The following is a 16,191-nucleotide window of genomic DNA, read 5'->3' on the forward strand; positions in this document are numbered from 1 at the left end:
CTGAAGTCTAGCATTAATTCAACCAACCAGTTGGTGCCTTTACACGATACCAAGGGGTGCATATGTCTGTGCCAACCCAGATTGAGAATAATGAGAATCCCAACTCTCTCCTGCCTCACACTGGTATGCTTATATAAATGCCAACAATGGTACAAAGATCCATCAGCAGCCAGCTCCTGCACATCTTATAGGGGTGGAAAATCCATAAGTTAAAAGAAAATTATTGGCTTCCATGATTGGTGATCTGTGTCTAAGAGTTTTGCATGAAGAGGTAGAGAGGGTGGAATTGAGCCAAGGATGGCTTGCCGTCCTTTGTCACTATTTGAGGCATTAACTGGTCACGCACGGAGGGTTATCCTTGACTCCTTTAGCTCCTCTTCCTCTCATGCGAACCTCTGTAGACCTATATACTAGGGGAAATTCCCCAACAAGAGGGTTTGAATGAATAGTTTTATTTCCATCTTTCCCCTGCTCCTTTGGTTCATTGATGAAGCTCTTCACCACATACGAGCATGAAGACAGTTTCCTTTCGTTCGTCTCATATTTCTTGTCTTCTAACAAAATCTAAGCTTGATACATACTTAATTTTGATGCTTATGTGCAAGTGCAATGCAGGTTCTTTCTTAAGCAGAACCATCATTTTGGAAAGGCATACTTCCAAAGATCCGAGTCTGCACAAGACAAATGCACGCTCTCAGTAATAACTATACTCTTTATAGAGTGATCTTTGTCAAAGAATTGTGTTAGAAGGCATCACTAGATTCTTTATAAGGAAAGCAATAAGCTCTCCTTGACCTCGAAGTCATACGGAACTAGAAAGGAAGAAAAAGTTCGGAGTTTCAGCCCATTGAAAATCATAATTAGCATGTATAAACTGTGCCATTGTAAACTAACCTTTGAAAATGTGAGGATCAGAAAATGTCGACTAAGTATCTAAAGGATTCTGTTTACTAGCTAGTAAAGAAAATTAAATTGTTTAATTGGATCAAAGCTAAAGAAAATCTCTTTATATGAATATTTGGTGTCGTTGATTCTATTTAATTGGATATTTTACACAGCATTTGGTCAGGTTGACAGCATAAATGGATGAGAGACATCAGTACCATACTCATATCGATTAACAAAATCAGAAGGAAATGATCAAAGTCGATATTCTCATTAAAATTTTGCATGCATGATAGACAGATATGATACTAGCATAAAAATGGAATCTAAGCCATGGGCTCATCCGAGTCCAACATCTCTTAGCATAACGTGAAGTAAATCCAAACCCTAGAAATGATGAGCTTTCTAGGCGAGTGATGCATTTCTTTTACTTCTATATAAGCTCATCTATAAGGAGCAGTGACTGCAAGTCCACCACTATCAAATTCAACGCACCCATATAACAGAATCAATAAGTTGTGGACAGCATAGAGCATTCCTTTCCTTGGCAATACAACGACTAGAACATACCAGAGTGCTAGAAGAAGTAGGCCACTGTTATTTTCTTGATCATGCAGCCAGTAGTCATGATAGTGAAAAAGAGATTACCGTCATCTAGTTCATGCAACCACTACTTGGCCATAATACAAAATTCAGTGTCTTGACACTCAACTGCGTTAATATAAAAGAATTTTCCATATAAAATATATAGGTTATGTTTGGTTATCGGAGAGTACTAGGGAAAGAAAAAAAAATTGTTAAGAAAAATTATTTTCTTATATTTGGTTTTATTGCAAAAAAATACAAAAAAAAGGATTAAATATAATTAAAATATTTTAAAAAATGTGTTTATTTTTAAATTATTTAATCCATATATAAAAGAATTAAATCTATGAAAAAAATTTAAAGTAATATATAAAAATAATTTATTGACTTTAAATTTATTTTTTATTTCCTTCATTTTTTTTCTTTCCCCTACTTTTTCTCTTTATTTTATTTTCTTCACATTTTTCTTTAAACTTTTTGGAACCAAATATAGTCATAAGGTTTTCTGTAGTATGAAAGATTGAAAAGAAATAGATACTATCATGGTGGAAAATATTTTTTTTCTTTCATAAATTCTTCTTTCTCTTCCATCCATTAGTCTTGTAAAAATGGCATGGTTTTAAAAACCGGACCGGACTGATCACTGGCCGGTCACGCTTCTGGTCTGGTCTGGTCAATTAACCCGAAAAAAAGGTTGAACCAGAATCAGATCGGGCGGTTCAATTGCCTCTCCCTCTCCAGCAACCTCTCTAGGAGCTGTCATTGTCGTCAGCACGGAGCTGCCACTGAAACGCCCCCACCCCACCCTCTTGCAGTGCTGTGAAGCCCTCTCCCGGCGGCCCCCCCTCCAGCAACCTCTCTCGAAGCTAGCCACTGTTGTCGGCACGGAGCTGCCATGAAACGCCCCCACTCCACCCTCTTGCAATGTTGTGAAGCCTTCCCCCGGCCGCACCCGCTGTAAACCCCCCCACCGCCCCCCCACCGCCCCCCCCCCCGCCCCCCCCCCCCCCCCCCCCCCCCCTCCCCCTGCCTGCTGCAGCCTGCAACACCCACCTCCTGCCCCTATGCTGTTAGGTTTTATTTCAAAAAATAATTTATATATATATATTTACATAATTTGTTTTTTCATTTTCAATATGTTAAATACAATTTCTTTTACCATTTTCAATATATTTTCATATTTAAATAATATATATATATTTTGTTTAATAAATTTAAAATATTAATACATTTATATAAAAATGAATAAATAATATTATAAATATTATTAATTTTTAATTATATATATTTTAAAATAATTTTTAATTTTAATAAAATATAAATTATATATTTATTACGTCACCAGTTCGACCACTAGTCTAATCCGTAAACCGATAACTTTTCCGGTTCAATGTTCGATCCGATTCTGAAAACATTGAAAAATAGTAGTGAAATTCTTCCTTGTTTTAGTTTTGTTATAAATGGTGTACTTGTGTCATAAATTAATATTGTACTTTAAACTATTACTCTTGAATGAATTAAGTCCATGCAACAAACATTAAGAGGAATGGGTACATGAAGTAGATAAAAGGGTATTTTGACAATATATAAATATATAGTAATTTAAAAAAAAATTAAATTATGACAATTCAAAAAATGTTTTCAAATTTATGTTAATTAGAAGGAATTCCATTGGAAATTATCTTTTAAAATGACAAATTCAATTGAATTTTGAAAAGGTGATTTTTGTACTTGAACCAAAGTTTTTTCAACTTTCCATATAAGGCAAGTTTGAAACCCCTAACACCATTATTTTTATATGAGATGGGAACTAAGCTAATGCGGAAATTGGTTTTTTCCTGGCTTTGGCTTCATAAGAATAATCAATCACTTCCTCGTCATTGCTTCCCAGATTTTTAAAATAAGTCCGCCCAAAAAAAAAGTTTCACTGTCTTCCCCATCTCTGCATAATAAATTCAAAGAAAAACTAGTGGGCAAGCCCGTTTTTCAAGGGGATGAATCTCCAAAGGTGCAATAGATTTGAAAATAATTTTGAAATTGTCATATTTTAATAAATGTTTCTAAAAAAAATGACATTTTTGTCGAAATCCCATGGATAAAGATTGCACAATGTTGAGCATCACTGCCAATCGGTTTTCAATTAAATTACATTTGTGTACCTTGCACAAGCAAGTGATTCAATCTTGACCTATCGAGCAAGCGAAAAGAGGAAAAAATACAGTGAAAACTCCATGCTCATTCTTGAATTTGCTGAATCAGGAAATGCCCAAATAGTCATCATCCCTTGGAAGGAACTCCTGATGATTTCTACTTGGTGCAATAAGTATATATCAGTTAGGTTGAAGACCAATACCCATATAAACTATCATGTCTAGAGCATTTCAATTCAAACATAAGTATAGCTTTTGTCGAAAAATGAAAGGACCCTCATTGCTCTTTTGAAAGTATAGCTATTAGCCAGAATTTAATTATAGATTAACTTAACCTTTGGGATTTCATTTCACAACTGCACCCTCACGTAACCCCGGGCCTACAAAGGTGGGGGAACTTTTATGTAATTCAAATTAGTATCAATTCCGAAAATCTTATCATACTTATTAATCTTAATGCATGGAATAATTAAATTCATGATCACAAAAGAGGAATATGTCAAGCAATAGTGTGTTCCAATAGGGAGAAAAATGCATATAGAGCCTAGAAACGGCACTCAGACTGAGACAGGCCTTCCCCACAAATCCTATCATAGATTCATTATCTGCCTTCTTGTCCCCCTGATTGTTTCCCTAAAGTTTGATATGTAGTGAATATTATATATATGCTACATCAATGATCAATGAGAGCATTCATAATGATTTAGACCATTAACTCATATAAGAAAATGGGCATAAATTTTATTTATTTTTCTTTAATTTTTAAAAACTGTAGTCATTGAGATCCAATTTTTCATCAAGAATAGCGCTTGAAATTGATATTTTATGTGCTATAGATAGCAAGATCTGAGCGAAGTCTCCTCTAAACCAGCAACCATCAAACACTGTAATTTCCCCTACAAAAACCTACATGCTAAAGTCCTCGATGTACTTTATAAAAAATAAAAAAAAATCTATTAATGCAGGAAGTTTTGTGACCTTGGAACAAATCAGATTGTAATTATGAATTTATCACAAAAGGGTTAATGGATAAAACATGAAATTTGACTAATACCATCTTTGGATTAGCTAATTAACCCTGCATCCCTAAATTAAAAGGATCAATACATCATCAATTTGAGAAATTTTATTACTAATGATTGTTATTTGGAACTGAAGCTTTTTGCTATACTATTTAAGCTAAACCATGTGATGGGCTAAAATCATTAATCACTACTAACTACACAATATGTGCATTTCTTTATGGGCGAGTTCTACTCCGACATATTACCTAAAGTGAAGAAAGGAGGTAAAAATCCTTTTTAATTCTCAAGTGGTTGATAATATTTTGATACCTAATGTTATATCAACTCAATGTTCTTTGTTAAAATACCTCATCTTCTCATCCCTTCCATTAAAATCGAATAAAAACTCTTTAGTTGATAAAATTTAAAATAAGAAAATGGTTAACAGTACATATAAACTAAAAATGTAAATATAAAAAATTGATTCATTGTACAAATTAGCCCCTATTCTTAATATCTATCTTTTGTTTTTTTTTTTTTCTTATGTATTTTTTTAAAAAATATCTAACTCTTTAGTTGCTTTGTAGTATAACTTTAAAGAAAATTTGATGAAACTCAATATAGAAGAAAACTTGACAACTCAAAGTACAAATTCTTTCTTTATACTTGCCATTTTTTGTTTAAAAATTAAAATAAAAAAGCAAACTTAATATATATATATATATATATATATATATATATATATATATATATATATATATATATATATATATATATTCTTTTTGACTTAAAATATATCACTTTTTTGTACTTATCTTTCTTCGATCTTTTCTCAATTTTCACTTCATTTTTTTTATTTATCAACATATTATCTTAATTTTATTTGTCCAAATAAATCTTAAGACTTAATTTTTTTTTCATGAATTTATTATCTGAATTTTAATTCTCTAAATGATTGTGAAGGCTTAATTCTTCCCTTTTTTTATTATCTTTTGCTCAACTTCTCTTAACAATAATATATATATATATATATATATATTTTAAATTTTCTTTGGTCTTCTTATTTTATAAAACTATATGATAGCTTTTACATTATTAGTTTAAAATCTTGTTTTTAGGTTTAAATTATATTTTCCATTATTTTTTATTTTTTATTTTATTCATAACTAGTGAAGTCCAGTTTTAATGGAAAGAGATAAAAGAATGAAGTGTCTTACTAAGCAACACTAGGTGTTGAGAATCAGGGAGGAGACAACTACTGCCAGCACATCTTCTGACTTCGAAAAGCCTCAACCCATTTGTCAACTTGGATACATTCTGGCATATAGTTTATGTGGTCCATATGTTTATGACAAAAAAGGTCAAAGACCACTTCATCCAACAAGCTATTTATGAATCACATTTATTCTTTGATGAATATTATTCGTTTTCTCAAGGGCCAGCACTCCTGCATGCAAATCACAAAGATAATGTTGTCCCCACAATGCTTCATCAATGAAGAGCCTTTTCCAACTTTAGTTTCTCTTTGGAATTCTTCTATCTTACCTATGAAACTATATTTAGGGTTTCAAGTGAAAATTAGAGTCAATTTTTTAAAAAATAATAATAAAAAAAAAATAGACATAGTTGGCATAGAGAATGTGCACAGATGGAATGTTAAAGACATGCGGAAATAACACAAGGCTCACCTCTTCCCATCATTAATTTCTGCCTAAAAATAGGGCTTAAATTGATTTCAAAATCTTAGAGATCGAAGTAATCCACATTGACATACATAAAGGATTCCAAGCTTCAATACTCTCTTGGGAACGCACAAGATGCTATTCCTATATTCCGAGTCTAGCATTTCAGCAAACCAATTGATCTTTGTGCCTTTACGTGACACCAAAGGGGTGCATATAATCTTGTGTTTGAGCCAAAGTTCACACAAATATCAGAAAAAGACTTTGGGTGCATGCGAATAAGGATGATTCTCATATTGAGAAGGCATTAGAACACCTGCACTTATCAGATATGTAGTTGGTCAACCCATATTGAGAATAATGAGGATATTAGCACTCCCATCCCTCGATCATACTTGTATGCCTACATAAATGCCAACAATGCTCCAAAGAAACATCGACAAGAGAAACTAGGCATAGAATAGAACATAGAATTAGTAGCCTGCAGCTCTTGTATGAGGGAAAATCCCTAGATTAAAAGAAAATTTTGTGTCTAAGAGTTTTGCATGAAGAGTTAGAGAGGGTGGAATTGAGCCAAGGATGACTGGCCGTCATTTTTCAGTTGGTATTTGAGGCTTTAACTGGTCATGCACGGCTGGTTATCCCTGTCTCCTTTAGCTCCTCTTCCTCTCATGCGAACCTCTGTAGACCTATATACTAGGGGAAATTCACCAAAGACAGAGTTTAAACTAATTATTTTGTTTCCATATTTCCCTGCTCCTTGGTTCATTTACCATTTTTTTTTTCTCTTTTTCATGTGCTTAAGGGTATGAACTGAGCAAGCTCTTCATCACTTATGAGCATGAAGGTGGTATCCGTTTTTTCCTCACATCTTTCTTTTTCTTTTAAGAAAATTTGTGCTTGATACACACGTAATTTTTGTGCTTATGTGTATGCAATGCAGGTTATTTCTTAAGCAGAACCATCATTTTGCGATGATACGTCCAAATGTCCAAGTCTTCACAAGACAAATGCATGCTCTCAGCAATAACCATACACTCTATAGAGTGATCTTTGCAAAGAATGGTTTCAGAAAGGCATTACTAGATTCTTTATCAGGAAAGCAATAAGCTCTTCCTGACCTTGATGTCATACAGAACTAGAAAGGGATAAAAAACGCAGAGTTTCAACCCATTGAAAATCCTAGGCGCTCCGTGAGTTGGCCGTGAGCAAGTAGAGTAAAGCATGGAAGGATGCAAAGTGCCAACTAATGATTAATATTAATCATAACTAGCATGTGTAAACTGTGCCATTGTAATCTAACCTTTGAAAATGTGAGGATCAGAAGATGTCAACTGAGTATCTAAATTAAGGATTCAATTTACTAGCTAGTAAAGAAAATTAAATTGTTTGATTGGATCAAAGCTAAACACAATCTCTTTATCGGAATTTGGTGCCATTGAGTCTATTTATAAATTGGATATTTTACACAGAATATGGGCAGGGTGGCAGCACAAATGGAGACATCAGTACCATACTCATATTGATTACCAAAATCAGAAGGAAATTATCAAATGTGATATTCTCTGGGAGACAGCATATATAGGGCATTCCTTTCCTTGGCAAGTCAATGACTACAGCATACCAGATTGCTAGAAGTAGGGAAACTGTTGTTGTCTTGATAGTGAAAAAGAGATTATCGTCATCTAATTCATGCAGCCACTTGGCGAAAATACAACATTCAGTGTCTTGAAACTCGGCAAGGAACTTGTATGTAGTTTATAGTGATTACATAAGTACGTTAATATAAAGAAATTTCCATATAAAAATTATAAGGTTTTCTACCTTATGAAAGAGTGAAAAGAAGCAGATACTGTCGTGAAAATATATATATATATATATTTTCTTTCACAAAATTTTCGGTGTCTTCAATTGGTCTCTTAAAAATTGTAGTAAGATTCTTCCTTGCTTTAGTTTTGTTAGAAATGTTGTACTTCAAATTGTTTGCACAAGAATCAATTAAGTCCATGCAAACAAACATATGAAGGAATGGGTGAATGAAGTAGATAAAGGGGATTTTGAAAAAAATAAAAGTAATTTCAAAAAATGTTTCCAAATCCACTAGAATTAAATAGCATAAAACTGAACAATCAGCTGAAAAGAAACTAGCGGAAGTTATGAACCTATCCATACATATCAAGTCAAGACATATCGTATACACATCAAGTCATGATATGTCAACTATCAAAATGAAAACATCTTTACTAAATGAAAACATCTTCACTAATCAACTGATAATCTACCGGGCCTTGCCATTACGGAAAATCCAATGTCCTAAAAGACATGTGAGAGCACAAATACAAACCACAAAATTGGATTGCATATATTCACAATCTAGTTAGTAGAATATGGCAATATCAAATATCAATAACAGTGTGCTGAGGTTAGCAGTTTGATGCACTATGCCTTTATACTGAAAGGAATTCCAAAAAGGTTCTTGAAAGAGTGTGAGATTTAAGACTGCTAAACAATGCTATGAGATCATGTGAATAAAATTACAGTCTAAAAACTGGGTTTTAATTTGTATAAAAAATCTTAAGGTTTTTACCAAGTTAATTTACTAAAAAGGTCTTATGAAAATCTAAAATTGTGTTCAAAACATAATTTGGCAGAGTTGGCATTCAAACGTTCCTTGGGGGGCACTTGAATGTGGACATTGAACATTTATCAGGAGGATGTTTGAGCATTCATCAAAAGGACATTTGAACGTCTACCCATATTTTTTAAATTTTCCTCCATTTTTTAAAACTTTTTCTATGGATTTCCATTTCCTTTACTTACCATAGCCATTTGTTGTACCCTAATAATTTCAACATATATGTACCTCAATTAATGAATTCAACTTCTAGGTATCTTGAAGTTTACAATTACTAGTACGGCCAATATTAAAACATAATATGTGTTGGATTTAGTGTAGTAATGAAACAAACCTTTCTCAACAAAGATAACAAACATTCCATGCCTTATACTTCTATCAACAATGTGCCAAGGGAAAACCTTCGTAGAGAATCTAGTTGTATATAAAAACTAGAATTAGTAGCTAGCTATTGCACATTTTGAGCAAAAGCTAGGAAGCATGCAAATAAAAAAAATAAGACAATTTGAAAATTAAAAACCTTCAAAGAGCAATAAGCCATCATACATGTCACCATGAAAAAAAAATCCAGAAATTAACCAAAGATGCAGATGGTACATCTCCCTTTGTTAGATTAGCCCTAGAAATCAAAGTTATTCCAAAACATTTATTTATTTATTTATTTATTATTATTATTAGGTTGAATGTTTACATTATAAGTATTTTACTTACCCGATCAATTAACTTGCATTGTACATGGTTTGGGTCTATGAAGATAGAAGACACAAACCATTAGATGTTTATGACTTGATAAGTTGTTGACAATGGTTTATAAATTTGGGAAATTAAGTAGAAATTATTGTACATCATCTTCCTTATTGAGGAATCGGCTTATCTTAGTGATTAGAAATGAATTCTAAGAAAGATGTACTAGTGTATACGTGTTATCATTAAATAGGACCTTTGGGCATATATAACAATAATGCTATGAAGTAAATATGTATAATTTCTCTAAATTACTATGTTTAATACGTCCCTAATATTAAGAATTTATTGAAATAATTTTTGAATTAATAGTTGCTTTAAATTTATAGTGAGACCTAAAGTGATCATATACTCTTGTTAACTTGGGTAATTATTAATTCGACACGTAGTAAAATATATCTTCAATAAAAAAATACCATGCATGATAAGTCAGTATTTAGTACAATAATACCCTCTTGATTAATACTTATAAGGTTGATAATAAAGACTAATCCATGGTCATGATAACTCCATTAAATTTGAATTTAATATTCATCCGTAGGGATACAAACATATCAATAGAACATAGAATTAAGGCAAATTTGAAAATCAATGAATAATGATGCAATCCAAATGGTCGATAATAATTTCCAATTGGATTAGGATATCAGATGGCAAAAATTATGTAATGATATAATAAGTCATTGACAAGAGCTTTTATTTATTACTTCATTATAATTATTATAGAAGATTATAAAACCCTATCATTGGAGAGGTTATAAAACTCTATATTTTTTATTTGCAAAACTAATAAACCAAAAAAAAAAGAATTATTTTGTGAAAGAATTTTTGGCCCTATAAAATGTGGAATTTGTGCTTGTGAAAAATATTAAGTAATTGGAGATGAAAAATGCAACCCAAAATTTTGTGACTAATGCGTAGTTGAATTTGTTGATTCTCGGATACAAAGATATCAAATGGGCTACACATCAAACTGGTAATACATGTGTGGTATTTGAAACATCTTTCTAGTTATACTGCAATCTTTTACATAAACCACTCTAGGCCCACTAGAAATATTACATGTATATAGTACACTATTGGTATCTTAGCTATAAACCATTCCTTCTTAGCTATCCATATAATTAATATGAATATATAAAAAAATATAATTAATATAAATTTAGAAAAATATATTGAACATGAACATTTGGAATTTTTTTATTACTTTATATTATAATATTATTACATATATGGTATGACATATACTTTATAATTCTATAATACAATTTCATAAAATTTTAAATATATTAAGAAAGCATGAGAAGAATTCTCAACTCAAGATGTTTCAAGGTGCAAAATCAATGGGTGTTACAACTATAATAATTGCTTAAGAGTGAAAGGCAATGGCATTAGACAAATAGAAAGAGAGAATTTGCATTAATAAAACAATATTTTGAGATAGCTAGAATAGGGTTTTCAAGTGTAACCTTCCACTGCAACCAAATATCTCTCTTATGTTTGATGGATAAAGGCTTAAAAAAAATATCAATTGGTACATGTCGTACTTGATCTCTTCTTTCTCTTTGTTGACTAGTTGACCCAATTAATCTATCTATAGAAAAATAGCATTCTTATAGGCATCCTCAATCCCTAAATCTCTCTCCTCCCCATCGATATGTTTCAATTTGGCTTGTTTAGTGGCAAGAACAAGGACATCTTGTTTGGGAACTCCGAATTACTCTGCTCCTAAGTTTTGAATCATGTAAGGTGCATACAATCTAAGCTTAAGGCTCTGTAGATCTGCCACAACGGAAAACAATGAAAAACAAAACCATTAAACAATACTAGAACTAGAGATTAAAAAAACGAGTCTTGTGATTTGGATTTTCCTAAATCGAATCTGATTCGAAGAAGATATCAAATAGGTTATAGTTGTCTTAGGTCTCACCTATCCAACAATCTTCATGGGATCTCTCACTTCATAGAATTTGACACAACATAAGAGAACTAGATCTATAGTTTCCTCTTTCTTGAGAGTGGTTAGGGTTTGCTCTCTCTTTCTCTCTCGCTATGAAAGACAATGGCAAAAGTCTAAAGTCCTAACCCTATGGGAGTATTTATAGGCTTTCCTATGGGTTTAAGTGACTTAAGGCCAAATTGGGTTTGGGTCACCTAATCTAGCCCACTTAAGCCTAATTAATTAATGAGTTCTATTGGGCTTCAATTAATTAATTAGTCCAATCTAAAAAAATTCATTCATAAGATCTAGTGTAACCTTATGTTTTTACTAAAACGCTTTTATGAACACTTATGAACTACAAACCCAATATGCCACCATTAAACAAGAACTTGAGCAGGGACTACTATGATCCATAGAAAAATACCAGCTCCCTTAGAATGTAATTTTGAAGTTGACCCAACATTCCAATAAAAAAAAAATCAATTGTACTCTAATATCCCATATAATACTATGAGGCAAAGCTTAAGTCCATAACCTACTATCCACTATGTAAGATCTCAGGCGCTACCAACTCTCCTAAAAGCAATTGCTGTTAGAAAAGACGCATACCCTAACCTTATAGTGCATTCACCCAAGCGCCCACGGCGAACACAAGAGGAGTTGATGGACGTGGCCAACCCTCTGATCTGCCAACACACTACATGCAAACTCCCTATGAACTAGTATCCATAATCTAATGAGGTAATGTTATCAACCTCTCAAGATCACCACTCCAATTTTGAGTTACAGATCCTCCTATTATGTGATCAATTGACATATTCTGGCTCACAAAAAGGCTATGTCAAATTCCACTAAAGGAATTACCAAAACCATAGTTTTTCTGATCACATATCCTTAGGATCTCCCAAGAGGACACCTTATCTTAATCTCATGAGATATCATGTGCCTTTATTGAGACTACTTGTTGTCACTAGCCTTTATCAATAGTGACCTAATCCATAGGTAATATACAACCACCTTAGGGTCTCACCCATATGTCAAAGTCTCCTATTGATTTAAACGCAAGCTCAAGATCCTCTCATGATTGAGAGTCCATCCAATATAGTAGCTTGGTGAATTATGACTACCTGATCAATATTGTCATGATTCACCACAAGTCTTGTCTAACGTGTAACCATATATATTAGTACACTCACCATGGGAAAGTCATCCAAATAACCAAAACAAGTCATCCCTTCAATTAGGAAGTGATCCACTATAGTCTCTACTAGATTGCTCAAATCCATGAACTAATTGTAAACCATTTATCACTTTGTAAGGAACCCCTGACCTAGATATTCTTTATAACTCTTAATGCGCCCTAGTCATATATAATGTAAAAAGAGATGATACAAGGGAACTAAAAACATAAATAAATAAACTTATTAATGAATAAAATTTGTTACATCATGTAATATTTTTTAGGGTTCTATCTCAATACATCTCGAGAGACTAGGTTTATCTATCTTCTCATCTTGGAATAATGACTCTTTAAGACAAATCATCTATTCTTGTTAACATGGGATAAATAAGGCTCTTTAGCATGATAAAATCAAAATATTTGATGCTAGTAAAAACAAGTGACATATTTATAGTCCAAAGGAAGGTAATGAACATTGCTAAGATATCCACATCAAATCAAAGTAAAGACCTCTTTCTGTAGCAATTGAATTAATAAAATAAAATAAAAAATAGCAATGACATTTTCAGGAGCAAAGGAGAAGAAGAAGATGCCAAATAATCTACTTTAAGGACAAAGACAATGGATTCTAAGTGTGAATCTAAGGTTATTTTGAGTGATGGGTCTCATAGACTAGAATTCTCTTTGTTTCTCTCTCGTTTGAGTAACAAAATTCTTTCCTAAATTGTTAGAACCAATGACAAACATTTTGTTCGTGATTCAATAATCCAATCTTCTTTTAGCTCCCCGACCTTCATGTGAACACCAAGTTTAGTATTTTGTTTTTGGGCATCATATAAAGAAAAAGAAAGTGGTGGACACTACCTTTTGAATTGAAGAACCCTATAGGGGTTCCCTTGCAAAGCTAGATTGGGGGGATTTAGATTTTTTTTTTTTATTATTATTATTCTAGTAGGCTAATGGTTGATTCCAGATCTAAGTGGGTAAGATTGGTGCAGAGACCAGTTAGTTAATGGGGTCTTAGTCTTTGATGTACCCAACTTCTTTCATTCTTTCTATAATGAATTCCATCAACAAAGACTAAGGTTTGAATTAGATACTTACCCTTGTGAATAGAACCATATTAATAGATCAAAGAATAAAAGTCAATTTGCAAATCAAGCAATAACTATGCAATCCAAATGGTTGTTAACAATTTATAATTGGATTATGGGTATTTATATGGAATATTATGTAATGATATATATAATAGGTCATTGACTAGAGCTTTTATTTTTGGCTTCATTATAATTATTATAGGTGACTAGAGTTCAATTAATTTTCTTTAGTGGAGTGAAGATTGAATATATAATTTTTGGAAAATTCTATGGGTCATAATGTTCACTACTTGAGCTATTCAATCAAGGTATGTAATTATTTTATTGAATAATTAGAAGATTAGGGTGTACCATGTGGTCTTGAGTGCATCATGATAGTCGAGGCTAAGGCTAGATCAATAATCACAGTGTGGTCTTTTTTTCCTCACCCTAAAATCCATAGAAAGAACCCTTATGTTTATATTCGAGGCACTTTTTGATAGCCAAACATAAAGAAGCCACCACCTTTTTCCATTCCTTTCTACCATTCTCTTCTAAAATTGACATACAAGTGGGTAGCATTAAGACAAAAAATTCTTGATGATTGAGGCAAAATTGTGGTGGATTAATTAATCCTACATCAACTAAAGCAAAGATATGTGGATTCAAGTCTAGATATGTTTTTAATTGAAAAATCCTTGATATGTAGCATACAAATTTATTTGTCCATTGTATTTGATCACTCAAAATCAATACCCTCAACCAAGCCTAAGGTTCTTCAAATTAAAAGAAAATGAAGTAACATAAATGGATTATCTACAATGCAGGGACCTTCCCATTACCCAACACACCTTTTAGGCTTTAACATGGTTACATGATACAAGTTTATGTGGTCAAAAACCACTTTATAGATGAATGCATTTGCAACATCCTTTCATTAGCAAAATAGTTTTTTCTCAAACATTTATTTTTGTTGATTTCCTTTCCCATATCTTCATAATTATATTGAATGATTCAAATGAAGTTAGATTGCAAAGTTTTTTTTTTTTTTTTACCTAATTAGCATGGAGAATGTAGGCATAGAGAATGCCATCCATGGACAGAGGCAGAAAAAACATTAGCCTCACTTCTTATTAATTTATGCTTTGACCCTAAATGAAAATTAAACAAGGTCTTATTATTGATTTATACATTTTAGACAAGTTATCCGCATTGGCATATATAAAAAGGATTCTAAGCAACACTATTCTCTGTTAGAAGCATATGAGATTCTATTCCCATATTTTGAAGTCTAGCATCTCATCCAACCAGTTAGTTGTCTTTAGGCGATACCAAGGGGTGCATATGTCTTGGTTAACCCAGATTGAACATAATGGGAATCTCAACCCTCCCCTGCCTCAAACTGGTATGCCTATATAAATGCTATCAATGCTGCAAAGATCCATCAACAGTCAACTCTTGTACATCTTGTAGTGGTGGAAAATCCTTAAGTTGAAAGAAAATTGTTGGCTTCCATGTTTTTTGTTCTGTGTCTAAGAGTTTTGCATGAAAAGGTAGAGATGGTGGAATTGAACCAAGGATGGCTTGTCATCCTTTGTCATTATTTAAGGTTTTAACTGGTCATGCACGACGAGTTGTCTTTGCCTTATTTAGCTCCTCTTCCTCTCATGCGAACCTCTGTAGACCTATATACTAGGGAAATTCCCCAAAAATAGGGTTTAAATGAATTATTCCCATATTTTCCGCCTGCTCTTTTGATTCAATATTGATGAAGTTGTTCATTACTTATTGGAATGAAGATGTTTTCCCTTTTTTTCCCTCTCATCTTTTCATTTCTTAAGAAAATCTGTGCTTGATTCATGATTACTACTCAAAAAGTGCTATTTGATAGCTTGTAATTAACTCTTTTAAACAATTTTGAGTAGTAGTTATTACCTTTTAACTCAATTGGCATGTTAAGGACCCTTGCAATCAATTCTAATCAAATTGTGTTAAGTTTTGGTGTTTTGATAGCTTTTTGATCACCAAAGCAATATGAGATTGAGGAGAGTTATTTGGAATCCATGGCAAAGCAATGGAAAGCTCAAAAACATGAAGAACCAAAGCTTTGAAGTCCTTTGCCATAAGCAAATCCGGAATGCAAGGAGGGGAAGTAAAGAGAATATCTGCCATGAAGCATTCTTGATGACAGTCATTTCAGCCACTTTTGGAGCACTTCCTGAAGTCGAATTTATACATTCTATATGTCGTTTCGAAGATCAAGAAGTCAACAATTTAATGCTTCAAACGGTGCGTGATTCGGAGTTGA

At 32.6% G+C, this 16,191-nt stretch overlaps 2 non-coding genes across 2 annotated transcripts; both read left to right on the forward strand.

Moving 5' to 3' along the window:
* Positions 1–277: 277 nt before the first annotated feature.
* MIR169H (microRNA MIR169h) lies at positions 278–378 on the forward strand. The gene has a single exon (NR_127831.1). It is a non-coding gene; the product is annotated as a microRNA MIR169h (primary transcript).
* A 6,487-nt stretch (positions 379–6,865) lies between these two features.
* MIR169I (microRNA MIR169i) lies at positions 6,866–6,970 on the forward strand. The gene has a single exon (NR_127832.1). It is a non-coding gene; the product is annotated as a microRNA MIR169i (primary transcript).
* The last annotated feature ends 9,221 nt before the right edge of the window (positions 6,971–16,191 follow it).

The sequence above is a fragment of the Vitis vinifera genome, chromosome 11, assembly GCF_030704535.1.
Source record: "Vitis vinifera cultivar Pinot Noir 40024 chromosome 11, ASM3070453v1".
Taxonomy (NCBI): Eukaryota; Viridiplantae; Streptophyta; class Magnoliopsida; order Vitales; family Vitaceae; genus Vitis; species Vitis vinifera.